General features: G+C 42.9%; 1 long non-coding RNA gene across 1 annotated transcript; it reads left to right on the top strand.

Annotated features, from left to right (window-relative positions):
- Positions 1 to 3,148: 3,148 nt before the first annotated feature.
- LOC123466114 lies at positions 3,149 to 13,095 on the top strand. The gene is made up of 3 exons (XR_006641352.1): positions 3,149 to 3,903; positions 10,717 to 10,856; positions 13,040 to 13,095. It is a non-coding gene; the product is annotated as an uncharacterized LOC123466114 (long non-coding RNA).
- The last annotated feature ends 2,921 nt before the right edge of the window (positions 13,096 to 16,016 follow it).

The raw sequence follows: 16,016 nt of genomic DNA, 5'->3' as shown, positions 1-16,016 counted from the left end.
CCTTCCCACCATAGTTTGCCAACCTGCCCCATCTAGCAACCACTGTGTAGTAACGGAGTATCAAGGTGCCTCTAGGCTCAGGGGGAGGGTTGTAATCAATTAGCTTTGTTTGCACAGATACGTAAGGAGAGTAACCGGTTCTAGATCAATTGTCTACAAAGTGGGCTGTGCTTACCCCAGGATGTGTATAACATGATTCATTGAGCTATGTGAAAAAACTTAGAATTTTTATTTATTTGTATATTATCTGTTTTCGTAATAGATGGTTGATCTTGGTCTACTTCACCATGGATCCATGGAATTTGCAGTGAGTCAGTCCTATATAATGTGCTAATTAGAAGTCAGACTTACAAGTCTCTGAAGAGAATGGCATAACACATGTGCCTTCAAGTGGCAAAACCTGCCCACTGCCTCTCCCTGCTGGTCTGATCTGAGCTCTGCATGTTTCAGGAATTCACCCAACAGGAGAGCAGTGGTTCCTAATTCCTCGAAGACAGTTTTTTAGGGGGCGTATGGTGGACTTACCATGCTAGAGGAGTCTTGGACTCATAGTCTTAAATCTGAGCATTGGGCTCAGCTACTGGTCAGAACTCAAAGAAAGGGAACATACCATCACCCCTGACCCTGCACATACACACACATTGTTCACAAGAGCATTGAACAAACTGTGCTTCCCTGGCTTCTGGTTGTCTCCCTCTTCCTTGGTAATCAGACCTGCCATGGACACGCGATCAGATTGTACACTGCACAAGGAGCCTAGGTAAGGTGGTATCATTCACAGAGTAAATATGGTAGACATATTTATTATGTCAATTTTCTGATAGATGAAAGTGTTGGTTGCTCAGTCCTGTCAAACTCTTTGTGACCCCCCAGGACTGCAGCCCGCCAGGCTCCTCTGTCCATGGAATTCTCCAGGCAAGAATACTGGTATGTGAAGTCACTCAGTCATGTTCGACTCTTTGCGACCCCGTGGACTGTAGCCTACCAGGCTCCTCTGTCCATGGGATTCTCCAGGCAAGAATACTGGAGTGGGTTGCTATTTCCTTCTCCAGGGGATCTTCCAGACCCAGGGATTGAACCCTGGTCTCCCGCATTGCAGGCAGACTGCTTTAACCTCTGAGCCACCAGCGAATGGTTGCCATTTCCTACTCCAGGAGATCTTCCACACCCAGGGATTGAACCTGGGACTCCTGCATCTCAGGCAGATTGTTGACCATATGAGCTACCAGGGAAGCAGCATCTTATTCTAACATCACGACAGTTTCTGACCAATGGATGTGAAGTATTTTGAGTAAAGAGTGCCTTTGTCATTCCACAAAGGCAGTGCATAGGTTAGCAGCAGCCACAGCTATATGACACTTCTAGTAGGTAAAGAATAGAGAGGAAGGGAAATACACAGAATACAATAGATTAAAACTCTTCTGAGGCAGAGGTATCTTGTGAGTGGCCTTTACAGTAGGTCGTGGGGAGTGGGGGTGGACCTTTCAGAATAAGCCAGAGTTTGAGTGCTCAGTCATGAGCACAAGTCTCCATGGGTCTGCCCTCAAAAGTCACGCCTACTGGTGACTGGAAGAGAAGGGGCAAAAGCACAGAATTTATTTCTTTCCTCATTCTGACTGCTCCCCTTTCACACAAAGAAGAGCCCAAAGAAACAGTCAAAGCAGAGAGCTGTGTCTTGATGTTAACCCCATAGAAGCAAGTGATCAAGTGAGACTCTCTGCAGAAAAGGCCCAGCTGCTCCCTGGTATCCCTTTTTCTTTCTCCTGGTAACAGCTCCTACTTCCTGTTTGGGAAATAAAATCTGCCTCTTGTGCAAAGTCTCCAGAATCACCCAACAAAACACCCTGTCTTGTGCTGGCCAGAGGAGAGCTGACGTGATTCCAGCTAGGCCATTAGGGCCTCCCCAGTCCTCTCTGTAGTAAGTAATGTTATGTGTCAACTTGACTGGGCCCTGGGATGCCCAGATGTTTGGCCAGATATGATTCTGGGTGTTTCTGCAAGGGTCTTTTGGGGTGAGGTTAACATTTCAAACAGTTGGAGTAAAACAAATTGCTCTCATATGTAGGTGAAACTCCTCCTGAATAGAACAGAACAAAAAGACCGTCCATCCCCATGTAACAGAAAGTTTCCCAGTTTCATCTCCAACATCGCTCTTCCTGCCTAATAGCCCTTGAACTGAAACATTAGCTCTACCTGAGTCCTCAACTCCAACCTGCCAGCCACCCTGCAGATTGGTTTCCAGCCTCCATAATCATGTGAGTCAATTCCTTATTGTAAGTCAATCTCTCCTTGTTTCTAGATAGATAGATCCTATTGGTTCTGTTTTCCTCTCGAAAACTCTAATACTCTTTTCCCTGGATTTTGTTGCATATGTTCAGGCACTCAAAAACATAAATATACTTGGAGAGCATTCATTCCAGCAGCGTTAGGACTGTCAGGGACTGAGTTCCTGCTACCTAAACCCCTCCAGAGATATTCTCATTTTTATCTTTTTTGAAAACTGATTCTTGGTCTTGCTAACAATTTTTTTATCCAATCTGTATCTTTTTTAGTTCCACAAACATTTACCTACTATATGCAATGGTCAATGCCTACTATATACTCAAGGTACTCTCCTACTGAGGAAGCAGCAGAGAACAAGCTGGCCTCTGTGCTCATGGAACTTATTTTCTGATAAACCTTTTTCTTCTTAAGTAGGTGAACTCTTATTAAAGAATTGGTTTCTGTTGCTTGCCACCAAAGAATCTTAAGTGATACTAACTTTCACCCTCCAGAGAATGCTAGCTCCATCCCTTCTCTGGGTCACCTTGGATAAGCCAGATAGTAGTCCTCCAGAAGTCAGAGGAAAAGATCTCAGCTCTGTGCAGTTCTTGAAAGACACTTCTCTGTTATCACCCCAACGAAAAACCTGAGAACCAACCAGTGGACTTGTCTAAGGTACTCATTTTAGGATAGTAAATGGCTTGGCTGGAACACTACATCAGAGCAACTTCTCAACCAGATGCCCTCCATCGAAACCATCTTCTCTCCAGCTCAAGGCCTGAGCATACACCACAATGAGCATTACATTGCTTGTGCCTCATTAGCACTTGTTTCAGGTTTAATCTTCTTTGCCAGAAGGCTTTTTAATGCCCTCCCCCAAGGCCCACAGGATTTATTCTGGGATTAAACAGGAGACAAGATGAGAGAAGCTGATCGAAGTGGCCAGACATAGCTTTCTCCTCAGGTAGTAACAGGCAGTTATTAAACGCAACTGCAACTCTATCGTGCAAAGAGTAAACATGCTGTTTGCTTCACTGTCGGGGGGTACTCTGTGACTACGGCTGGGAATTGTCACAGCTGAGTTTAGCACTTCCTGCAAACTTTGGGGCCAGCTTGCATAATGCAATGGCTAAAGAACATGATTCCAATCAAACAGAACATGTTCGCAGCTTGAAAAAGGACTCGGTCACATAACAACTCATACATAAACCATGAGGCTGCGGAACCAAATGAAATAATAGTCACCAAGGGTTCCTGCACACCTGCCCCAGTCAGTCAGAGCCTGCACTCACTGAGTATTGCCAGCACACGGCAACCAGCCCTGCCCTGAAATCAAATGGCAAAAATAAACATACGTACTGACCCAGTTAAATCAAGAAACACGAGTGCACCTTTAAGCAGGCAGCAATTCAGGTGGCCTCTCCAGGCCAGGCCTCCTCGGGGATTTAGCTCTGTGTTCTAAGAGAATTAACTGTTGTAGATCCAGTGGCTTGAAAGCTGAGATTGAGTTAGGTGTGAATTCCACCCTCACTGATGAGCTTTCACCGCACATGCATCTGTGATTCTCTGAACAGAACACACCAAACTTGGAGCCCCTGACTCCTTCTAAAAAGATAATTCACTGCTCGGGCTGGCAAAGAGGTAAGAATTACAAAAGAAAGATTTGGGCTTCCATACCAGAAAACACACGAAAACAGGATCATGGGTCTAATTGGAAAGGCTGTCCCAGAAAAAGAAAAGAACTCTCACGCCAGGTGTAAAACTAAGCCATCAGTACAGCTGATACTGTGATATGCTGCCAGAAAAAAGGATGTAGGTGAACCAAAAGAAAAGAAGTTCCCTCCAACCCCTCCGCCCTCTTGCCCTCAGCAGTCCTCTGGCCTTGGAAAACTGCTTCTCCTCCTTGTGCCTCTCTTCCCTTCTTTAAAATTGGTCTACAACACTTCTTTTCTTTTTAAACTCTCCAAAATGGTGGAAAGTTTAATTGGAGGCTGTTCTTTGTTTCTGGTTGTGAAATTCTAGAGCAGTAATACCCTCAGTACTTCAATCACCTGGGGAGTTTGTAAGAATTACAAGTACCTGGGATTACAATACCAGAGATTCTTGAGTGCTGGGTCCAAGGCACAGGTAGATTTTATTTTATTGCGGTGGCTTCTCTTGTTGCAGAGTATGGCCTCTAGGCATGTGGGCTCCATAATTGCAGCACGTGGGTTCAGTAGTTGTGGCCCGCAGGCTGCAGAGTGCAGGCTCAGTACTTGCCCCATGGCATGTGAGATCTTTCTGGACCAGGGATCAAACCTGTGTCCTCTGCACTGCAGGGCAGATTCTTAACCATTGGACCACCAGGGTAGCCTAGCACAGGTAGATTTTAAAAGCCTCCCCACTAGGTGATTGCAGTGTACAGTCAGGGTTGAGAACCATGAGCTGTGACAGGGAGCAGAGCTGCTCTACTGCATCCCTAGGAGATGGAGGGAGATGGAAAACACGTGGGTGCTCCCTCCTCCTCCACATCTGCAAAGGATTTCCTTTCATGGGGTTGGACAGACTGTTTCATTCCCAGATTTTCTCTCACCAACTTCTCCCACCCCTCTGCCAGCATTGTTCAGCAAAGAAATAAGCTAAATTCCTTCAAAAGGTGACTGGTAACTCTTCATGGTTTTTAACTGGAGCAACCTCCTAAGTTACATTTAAGGGTATTATGGCCTTTACCTCCAAGAAGTTTATCTTTCAGGGATTATTTAGCACTGGAACATTTGAAGAAATGTCAGCTCACTCCAGTATTCTTGCCTGGAGAACCCTATGGACAGAGGAGCCTGTTGGGCTACAGTCCATGGGATTGCAAAGAGTCAGACACGACTGAAGTGACTTAGCACTTAGCACAGCACAGGGGCATTTGTAACCAACCAGAGGGCCCTACAATCCTTAGTCTGTGCTACTGTGTTCACAACAGGCTGCTGCCTTCACACCTGGCTGGGGATATCGCAGCCTCTGCTGAGCCATAGGTCCTTAGTAAGGGGTGTGTGGGGGCATGCATGCTCAGTCGATTTATTCATGCCCAACTCTTTGTGACACTAAGGACTGTAGCCTGATAGGCTCTTCTTTCCATGGGTTTCTCCAGGCAAGAATGCTGAAGTGGGTTGCTGTGCTCTTCTGGAAGATCTTCTGACCCAGGGATCAAACCCAATTCTCTGGCATTGCAGGCAGATTCTTTACACATTGAGCACCTGGGAAGCACCAGCTCCCCCTCCCCCATCCACCTGTGTGTGTTCTAGTTATTTAGTCATGTCCAACTTTTGTGATCCCATGGACTATAGCCCACCAGACTCCTCTGTCCATGGAATTCTCCAGGCAAGAATACTACAAAATGCAAACAATTCAGTGTAAAGGATCCACAGTAAGTCCCTTCAGTCAGTTCAGTTCAGTTCAGTCGCTCTGTCCTGTCCGACTCTTTGCGACCCCATGAATCGCAGCACACCAGGCCTCCCTGTCCATCACAAACTCCCAGAGTTCACTCAGACTCACGTCCATTGAGTCAGTGATGCCATCCAGCCATCTCATTCTCTGTCGTCCCCTTCTCCTCCTGTCCTCAATCCCTCCCAGCATCAGAGTCTTTTCCAATGAGTCAACTCTTCACATGAGGTGGCCGAAGTACTGGAGTTTCAGCTTCAGCATCATTCCCTTCAAAGAAATCCCAGGACTGATCTCCTTCAGAATGGACTGGTTGGATCTCCTTGCAGTCCAAGGGACTCTCAAGAGTCTTCTCCAACACCACAATACCCCAGCATGCACTGGTCAGCCCCATTTTCCTGTCTGCTCTACATATCATCAGTTATGACCAGACCAGAACAAGTCCTGGAGGACCCATGGTTCATTCTGTATCCTCCATCAGCATGTAGGTCAGTTCTTTGCCCTTGAAAGCACCCTGTTTGCTCCTGCTCTGTTGAATCAAACATTTGGAAGGAGCTGGAAGCCTTGAAAGATGCAGCAAGGTCATAGAGTGTAGTGATTAAGAGCTGGGGAATCAAACAGGTCTGGGGTTAAAGCCTGTCTCCATCACTTACTAGCTATGCACCTCGAATAACAGACCTAACCTCTCTGAGCATCAGTTTATTCAACTGTCAAATTAGTTTAATTATAAAGTCTGTATCATAGGATTGGTACAAGGATCAAATAAGATGTACCTGCATCCTGGGACTACCCCAAATGTTAGCCACCATTACCACTGTTCTTGGTAATAATGTCAGAGTGAGGGGTGCATGGTAGACAAGTGGCATCTCCAAGAATCAATGTGAACTGTGGAGCAAACAGGACTTGGGTGAGAAAACCTGAGTTTAGACCCATTCCCTTTCTCTATGATTTTAGACAAATCACATCATCTCTTTAAGCTTCTGTTTCAGTTGCAAAATTGTGATCATAATAATAATATTAATAATGACCACAGGGTGATTGGAAGTTTACTAAATGCCACAACACATATGTGCTTTGCAAACCACAAGTAACCACATAATATTAGTAATTATTATCCACATGCAGTTCTTAACATTTTCTGGGTCTAGTCCTGATGATTGACAAAAGGAATAAATGGATTTTCTAAAATTAGAAATGAGAGAAAATGAGGTTCAACTCTCATGTCTTAAGAAAGTCCAGGCCAAAACGTGAGTCCTAAAGAGAGTAAGGAGTGTGATTAAAAGGAGCTTCTGTGCTGGGCTAATTTCACTTCTGAATGAGCCCTTCCTTTAATTCTGCAAGTGCCCACTGTTTACTTACCGTACTATCTCATGATGCCTCGTGAGACCTCCTAACATTAGTTGTTAAAGTTATTGATTTTCGTAAGAGATCACCTTCACAAAAGATGACCTCATATCATGCAGCAAAAACAAAAAGGGCAGAAAACATCACAGTGTATGTTTCTTCTCTTGAGGAGCCTTTTCCTGGCTCTCAGTTTTTTTAATGTTTAACTTTCTTTTTTTAATACTGTGTTTTGGTTGACACTTTTTTTTTTTTTTAATGAGTTCCCCCATCTCTGCTGACTATACTGCTGCTAAGTCACTTCAGTCGTGTCTGACTCTGTGCAACCCATATAACCTACACTATTTTCCACTTCCCTGGTGGCTTAGCTGGTTAAGAATCCACCTGCAATGCAGGAGACGTGGGTTCAATCCCTGGGTTGAAAAGATCCCCTGGAGAAGGGAACAGCTATCCATGCCAGAATTCGGGCCTGGAGAATTTTATGGACTGTATAGTCCATGGGGTCGCAAAGAGTTGGACACTACTGTGCAACTTTCACTTTCACCTTCACCATAAATAAACATTTCTAATTTGAAAGTTAAAGACAGGGAGCAGCTATGCCAGCAACAGAAGGGGAATTCAAGATCCAAATGTATCTTGCCACCTGTAACAGGTCCTGACGGCTGCTATCAAAGCAGTCTGGTCTTTTAGGAACAATCAGAATTCAGCTAAAGGAAAAAATTCCAGTAGTAGAATGCTAGGCTCTTGAGGGCCCAAGAGGTATTACAGGAACAGCAGAAGGTAATACTGGGGTCAGTCGTATGAGGTCTTTAAATGACTTCCTACCCCTTGCCCATTGCCCACTAGAGAGAAATTGGGGTCAAATGGATCTGTGGACATTGGACTATGCAAACTGGGAGGGGGAGGCTGAAGGGGAAGTTGCGAAGAGCATTCAGGAGTGCCACTCCTCCAGGATTTTTTGCATGTTTGTAGAGGCCTTGGGGTTAATTCCCAGGGAAGAGAGGCAACCTTGCAATTAGGAATGTTCTCCGTCCTCATAAAGGTTCTGAGAAGGAGTGTCTCAGGGTTGGAGCATGTATAAAATATGTATTAATGATAAGAAGAGCCCTTTTTGAGAGCTTCCAGCCCCAAGTAACTTTGTTTTACCCACAAATTAGAAAAGAAATTAAGAACAAGCAAGGAAAATTTTAAGTTGCTCAAACCTACAAACTTAAAACCTCTGCTTCCTCAATACTACATTTCACCAGCAAAAGAGCAGTGTGTATTAATTTTAATCAGTGCCAAGTATTCAAACACAAGAACCTATGGAGGTGTTATGAAAGACACTGCACTTTGTTGTATAAGACAGGCAAACCAGAAAATGGATATTCTTAAATAAACAGAAAGCAAAGGAGAGCCTGAATTCAAACGATATCCATCAGTTACCAAGAGGTCTGGCTGACCTAGAAACCAGGTTTGAGGGGTTCTAGATATGGAAAGGAATGACTAGGTGGACAGGTGACCAGGGTAGCAAGTCATTTCCACATCCCTAAAGTGAATTGGAAATCTGCCATTGGTCCCCATGCCCAACTCTTGCCACACTGATGAAAGGTGCCTTCATCCTGCTGGGGCCATCTCTGCCCCCAACCAAAGTAAATATTGAACAAATATTTGAAGAGTATCATTTAAAGGAGGTGGCAAATTATTCACTTGCTTGAAGCACTCATCATTATTTGGAATGCCTCTTTAAACTCTACAGCTTTTTAAACCAAGAGCACAGAGGAGAGGTGGTATAGCACCAGGATTGTTTATGTTGGAAAGGGGGTAAAAATTATGTTTACTTCTTCACCCCTCACACAAGTGCCCAGTACCCTTTGGCTGCCCATGGTCAGGAAAGGCTGACGTGGCACAAGGAGGAAAAAATGCAAAATGAAGCTAGGCCTGTTCTTGAACCCAGTACTGTCTCAATTATGCTTGATGCCATGAGGCAGGACCAAGGGGAATATGCTTTTTTTTTTTTTTTTTTAGGACTTCTTAGGTGCCAAAGATTCTGCTCATTGCATTAGCTCTTTTGAATTCTCACAACAACTCTTGGAAGAAGTTATCACTATTTCCATATTCCATGTGAGGCTCAAGGAAAGTTAAGGAATTTATCCAAATTCACACAGGATTCAAACCTAGGTCTGACAAGCTCCTGCTCATACGAGACAGTCTTATTTACCTTTTAGACCCTGTTTGTGTCATTCTGGCCTGGGCCCTTGGCCACCAGTTCTGGGTCAGTTGCCTCCACATCCCAAGAACTTACACCACCTGGGCTCAACCAAAGTCCTGCCTAGAGTGTCAGGGTCTGCCCTGTGCTACTGTTGGGCATCTGGGCCAGGAAGCCACATGGCCTGAGGTTTTGGCTTCTCCCATCACTTCTGGACTTAGCTAAAAATGCAGGCTGATTTCCTGGAAATCTGGTTTCCCTGACTGCCACCAAAGGAGGCCAGAGAAGCAACCCAAAAGTGGTGCCCAGGGAAAGTTACCTTCCCATTGGAGAGACCCAAGCTGACAATTTTCCTCTACCTCCTCTCTTCCAAGGACTGCTCCAGGCACAGTCTCTCTGAACATCCTCCCTAAAGACTTCTCATGTAGCTAAACAGACACACCTATGAACTCACAGGCCCTGAGTCTTTAGAGCTGTTTGTGAAAACATCCCTGGCATCACTTCCCATTCTTCCCTGACTCCCTTCACTTTTCCCTCACCATCACTGCTCTGAGATGGCACTTTCTAAGTAAAGCACCAGCTTCGGGCTGTATCCTAGGGAACCCAGGCTTTCTGGTTTTGTTTTCACTTAGCTATGTGTTTATTTCATTGTTCTTAATAATGTGATCAGTAGCTACAAGCCTACCATTCAAAACAAATGCTAGAACCTTGACATAACCTTCATCTAACCATGTGGCTTCCCATCCCATTCCCCATCTTTCCCTATACAACTATAACCATGATCCAGAATTCCTTCACTTTTTAAAATATATAGTTTTATTCATCTATATATTTTTATATAAAGTATATTCATTTTCTCAACTCTATAAAAAGTATGTCATATTGTATACATTTTGAGCATTTGCTTTATTCACTAAATGTTTTGTTTCATTGCTAGCATTTATCCCCGCTGTTGAGAACTAGTGTAGTTCATGTGTTTTTATTGCCATGAAATATTCAGTTGTGTAAATATATCATAGTTCATCTATTCGTTGTCTTATTGATGGGCATTTGAGTTGTTTACAGGTTTTCACATTGTGATCAGTGCAACTATGAACATTCTTTCATACCTCTCCTGCTGTATATCTGCTTGAGTTTCCCTTGGGTCCATCCCACAGAGTGAATTAATTGTTGGGTCATATGTATATGAATATTCAACTTTACAAGATAATGCCAAAGTGTTTTCCAAATTAGTTACACAAATTTGTTACCTTCTATCACACCAAGAGTGTTCTCTGAAATTCACTTTTTATAGTCCCCCTTGTTCTGATAACTGCCAAAAATAAGAATTGCTGGTTGACAAGGAAATATTTCATATCTCCTCTGAGTATTTGCATTTTTAAAGAGAATGCTTGGAGAGGCAGTGTTTTAATCCAAAGCAATGGATTTCTCTGACTAAATATTTCAGGGTCTCTATCTCTATATGCTATATCAGATTTACTCATTCAATGCTTCCCTGGAATGCTTGAATTCTGCAGCTGTGTGAGGCCTGAAGACCAACTAGTGGGACCTGCCTTCAAACATCTTAATGTCTGCTGTGTGAGAAAAATAAGTAGGCTAATTATGTTGGACTTGGATGCCATCTTGGTCTTCCTATCTCTTCATCACGTTTTCCCAGGTAAGTAAGGTATTTCTGATTGACATTTCAGTCTTAATTACCAGACCACTAAGGAAGTCCCTTGAAAATATATTTCTGTTTACTATTTTTTTCTTTCAGCTTATCTTTCCTTTTAGAATGTAAACTCTCTGAGGACAAGAATATATTATTCTGCTTTATATGACTAAAATTTACCAAAGTACCTCATCCATACAGGTAATCAATAAATATTGGAAGGAACAGGTCTGTCTTCATGCCTCTCTTTCTTCTCAAATGATTGGCAAGCATCGAAATTAAATATGCTAAGAAAATTCAGTCTTCCCTAAACTAAATTGTGAAGGAATCCAAGTTTGTTTTATTTCTGCTTTCCCATTTTCCTTTTCTTCAACACTGAGCAGCTTCTCCCCATACTTTCCAGGCATTCAGAATCCCTTTTGCATCTTCTTGGAAGCCAGGAACTTTTTCCTTTAGTTAAGACTATCCTCCTGGGATGGTGCCCCAGATTCCAAGATTATTCCTTATTGCCTACATTCCAATTAAAACTCCCACATTTCTCACTGCCAGGAGGAAAAATAATCAGATAATTTTCTGTTGAAGTATTATGCTGTAACAGACCACTTAATGTAGTAATTCTCCAAGGTTGGGTGGTTAAGGTTGTCCTCGTTCTCTTAGGATTATACCTTGATAACAAAATCAAAGTCGATAAACTCCTAGGCTTCTCATCATTTGGTCATTCCAGGAAAAGAAAAAAAAGAAGAAGACAAACAAGAAACCAGAAGAGTTTATCTAAAAACAAACAGAAACCTTGTTTTTACAGCAAGGAAAATAACAATAATCAAAGAAATTGTTTCAGAAAGCAAAGACCAATTTATCTAGCTTGTGAGAAAATTACAAGTGATACTTGCTTTAAAAAAAAAAACTGGGGAGCATAAAATATACAAACTGATGAAGCATAAAGAATGATCACAAGGAGGTTCTCCAAAAGAATCCTTTAAATGGCCAACTCTTATCTTTACAGTTAACTTTTTAGGAAACAAGCTACTGGATAAAACACTTTCTTTTGCCTCCTAGAGAAATTATAAACAAACTTACATTGCCATCATTCCATCAGCATCAGATTTTTCAAGATCAGCTCCTACTCAGGTCTTTATTTTCCCTTTTGTATCACTTAAGAAGATTGGTTTTTGTTGTTAAGAGGACAGACTTCCTGGGCATGTCTTGGTCAACACTGACAGTAGTCATTCGGGTGATCTGTTCTCTCTTAATAAATGCCACAGTGTCACTCAGAAGATCATGGTGGTCCTGATACAAAATCGACAGGGCCAAAATCAGGAGGAAAGTGCTTCCATGCATTTCTTTGGGTTTTTTATGTTAGGTACAGGAAGTTCAGATGCTGAGGCAAACCTGTCCAGCTTGCTAAAGAAAAAGCACTTCATCTGCTCACTTTACTGTCCCATATCTATCACACACTGTTCTCTCCCTGGCAGAAAGGCTGTTCTCTGCACTTGCAAATAGAATAAACAAACTATCCATAGAGAACTAGTAGACATTTTGATTTTTATTTTCCACCTGATTTCAAGAGAGTAAAATATTTAGGTTGGTCCAAAATTAATTGCAGTTTCAGACCGTGAATTTTAAATTGCTATATCTAGGCTCAAACATATCTTTATTAATCAAAATAGGAGCCATTACAATCAACACATTTTTGCCAATGAGAAATAAGTTAATTTATTCCTGTAGCATAAAAATCCATGCTTCAGGAACTTGATGAACTCTTGGAAAGCACTTCCTGCCTTCTGCTGGTTGTGGAAGCGTTTTCCCTGCAAAATGTTGTCAAGATGCTTAAAGAAGTGGTCAGGTGAATATGGCAGATAAGGCAAAACTCTGTAGCCCAATTCATTCTACTTTTGAAATGTTGGTTGTGCGACATGTGGTTGGGCATTGTTATGGAGAAGAATTGGACCCATTCTATTGACCAATTACAGTTTTTGGTGCATCTCATCAATTTGCTGAGCATACTTCTCAGATTTAATGGTTTCGCCAGGATTCAGAAAGCTGTGGTGGATCAGAAGGGCAGCAGACCACCAAACAGTGACCATGACCTTTTTCTAGTACAAGATTAACTTTGGGAAGTGTTTTGGAGCTTCTCAGTACACTGAACTGGTCATCATCAGTTGTCATATACAATCCACTTTTCATTCCAGGTCACAATCCAATTGAGAAATGATTCTTTGTTGTCGTGTAGAATAAGAGAAGACAACACTTCAAAACAATGAATTTTTTTATTCTGGGGTCAGCTCATGAGGCACCCATTTATTGAGCTTTTTCACCTTTGCAATTTGCTTCAAATGCCAAATGACTGTAGAATGGTCAACATTGAGTTCTTTGGCAACTTCTTGTGGAGTTTTAAGAGGATCAGCTTTGATGATGCTCTCAATTGGTCATTGTCAGCTTCCAATGGCCAGCCACTGTGTCAAGGCTCTCATCTCCTTTGCAAAACTCCTTGAACCACCACTGCACTGTATGTTTTTTAGCAGTTCTTTGGCCAAAAGCATTGGTGATGTTGCGAATTGTCTCTGCTGCTTTACGACCCATTTTGAACTTGAATAAAAAAATCACTTGAATTTGATTTTTGTCTAACATCATTTCTATAGTCTAAAATAAATACAAAATGAACAGCAAGTGATGTCATCAGGAAAAAAAAAGCAAGAAATGTGCCTTAAAATGATATATAACGTAACCACATTTAAGAATTATTCCAATACCAAATGGCAAAGTTCAACAATGCAAAACCGCAATTGCTTTTGCACTAACCTAAAAAAGCAAAATGCCTGTTTGGGGAGGCCTTACAAATAGCTGTGAAAAGAAGAGAAGTGAAAAGCAAAGGAGAAAAGGAAAGACATAAGCATCTAAATGCAGAGTTCCAAAGAATAGCAAGAAGAGATAAGAAAGCCTTCCTCAGTGATCAATGCAAAAAAATAGAGGAAAACAACAGAATGGGAAAGACTAGAGATCTCTTCAAGAAAATTAGAGATACCAAGGGAATATTTCATGCAAAGATGGGCTCGATAAAGGACAGAAATGGTATGGACCTAATAGAAGCAGAAGGTATTAAGAAGAGGTGTCAAGAATACACAGAAGAACTGTACAAAAAAGATCTTCACGACCAAGATAATCACTATGGTATGCTCACTCACCTAGAGCCAGACATCCTAGAATGTGAAGTCAAGTGGGCCTTAGAAAGCATCACTATGAACAAAGCTAGTGGAGGTGATAGAATTCCAGTTGAGCTATTTCAAATCCTGAAAGATGATGCTGTGGAAGTGCTGCACTCAATATGCCAGCAAATTTAGAAAACCCAGCAGTGGCCACAGGACTGGAAAAGGTCAGTTTTCATTCCAATCCCAAAGAAAGGCAATGCTAAAGAATGCTCAAACTACCACACAATTGCACTCATCTGGCACCCCACTCCACTACTCTTGCCTGGAAAACCCCATGGACGGAGGAGCCTGGTAGGCTGCAGTCCATGGGGTCGCTGAGTCAGACACGACTGAGTGACTTCACTTTCACTTTTCACTTTCATGCACTGGAGAAGGAAATGGCAACCCACTCCATTGTTCTTGCCTGGAGACTCCCAGGGACATGGGAGCCTGGTGGGCTGACGTCTATGGGGTCGAACAGAGTTGGACACAACTGAAGCAACTTAGCAGCAGCAGCAGCACACACTAGTAAGGAGAAGGTGATGGCACCCCACTCCAGTACTCTTGCCTGGAAAATCCCATGGACGGAGGAGCCTGGTAGGCTGCAGTCCATGGGGTCGCGAAGAGTCGTAGGACTGAGCGACTTCACTTTCACTTTTCACTTTCATGCATTGGAGAAGGAAATGGCAACCCACTCCAGTGTTCTTGCCTGGAGAATCCCAGGGATGGGGAGCCTGTTGGGCTGCCGTCTATGGAGTCACACAGAGTCGGACACAACCGAAGCGACTTAGCAGCAGCACACGCTAGTAAAGTAATGCTCAAAATTCTCCAAGCCAGGCTTCAGCAATACGTGAACCGTGAACTTACAGATATTCAAGCTGGTTTTAGAAAAGGCAGAGGAAGCAGAGATCAAATTGCCAACATCCACTGGATCATGGAAAAAGCAAGAGAGTTCCAGAGAAACATCTATTTCTGCTTTATTGACTATGCCAAAGCCTTTGACTGTGTGGATCAAAATAAGCTGTGGAAAATTCTGAAAGAGATGGGAATACCAGACCACCTGACCTGTCTCTTGAGAAACCTATATGCAGGTCAGAAAACAACAGTTAGAACTGGACATGGAACAATAGACTAGGAAAAGGAGTACGTCAAGGCTGTATATTGTCACCCTGCTTATTTAACTTCTATGCAGAGTACATCATGAGAAACGCTGGGCTGGAAGAAGCACAAGCTGGAATCAAGATTGCTGGGAGAAATATCAATAAGCTCAGATATGCAGATGACACCACCCTTACAGCAGAAAGTGAAGAGGAACTAAAAAGCCTCTTGATGAAAGTGAAAGAGGAGGGTAAAAAAGTTGGCTTAAAGCTCAACATTCAGAAAACGAAGATCATGGCATCTGGTCCCATCACTTCATGGGAAGTAGATGGGGAAACAATGGAAACAGTGTCAGACTTTATTTTGGGGGGCTCCATAAATCACTGCAGATGGTGACTGCAGCCATGAAATTAAAAGATGCTTACTCCTTGGAAGAAAAGTTATGACCAACCTAGATAGCATATTCAAAAGCAGAGACATTACTTTCCCAACAAAGGTCCATCTAGTCAAGGCTATGGTTTTTCCAGTGATCATGTATGGATGTGAGAGTTGGCCTGTGAAGAAAGCTGAGCACCGAAGAATTGATGCTTTTGAACTGTGGTGTTGGAGAAGACTCTTGAGAGTCCTTTGGACTGCAAGGAGATCCAACCAGTCCATTCTGAAGGAGATCAGCCCTGGGATTTCTTTGGAGGGAATGATGCTAAAGCTGAAACTCCAGTACTTTGGCCACCTCATGAGAAGAGTTGACTCATTGGAAAAGACTCTGATGCTGGGAGGGATTGGGGGCAGGAGGAAAAGGAGTCGACAGAGGATGAGATGGCTGGATGGCATCACCGACTTGATGGACGTGAGTCTGGGTGAACTCTGGGAGTTGGTGATGGAC

Source organism: Bubalus bubalis, chromosome 8 (assembly GCF_019923935.1).
Source record: "Bubalus bubalis isolate 160015118507 breed Murrah chromosome 8, NDDB_SH_1, whole genome shotgun sequence".
Lineage (NCBI taxonomy): Eukaryota > Metazoa > Chordata > Mammalia > Artiodactyla > Bovidae > Bubalus > Bubalus bubalis.
This window is presented reverse-complemented; position numbering and strand designations above follow the sequence as displayed.